Source organism: Cavia porcellus, unplaced genomic scaffold (genome assembly GCF_034190915.1).
Source record: "Cavia porcellus strain 051 isolate PalLab524CR breed Dunkin Hartley unplaced genomic scaffold, mCavPor4.1 scaffold_10, whole genome shotgun sequence".
Classification (NCBI taxonomy): domain Eukaryota; kingdom Metazoa; phylum Chordata; class Mammalia; order Rodentia; family Caviidae; genus Cavia; species Cavia porcellus.
The window spans coordinates 68,443,714-68,444,028 of record NW_026947493.1 but is presented as its reverse complement, the minus strand read 5'-3'; positions in this window follow the sequence as shown (position 1 = coordinate 68,444,028).

Below are 315 nucleotides of genomic sequence, written 5' to 3'. Positions count from 1 at the left end.
TACTTTATTTTTGTGATTTTTTTTCCTGTGAAGTACTCATTGTTTAACATAGTAAAACAGGGAAGCAGTTTTCATGCCTAACACTAGTTTGCCCAGTTTCTAGTGTCTTTTTAGACCAGGAGTTTTTGTGGCATACTATTTGGCCACTGCTATTCACAGACACTGCAGATGGCCTGGCCTTGGGGAACTGTTCTGTGACATAATTTTGAGGCTCTCCGGCAGCCTCTGGTCACCCTTCAGAGATGTTACTCCTTCTGAATGTACCTCTGGAGACTACAAACATCCAAAAGTTTAGAGTAATATACCTCTCTAAAA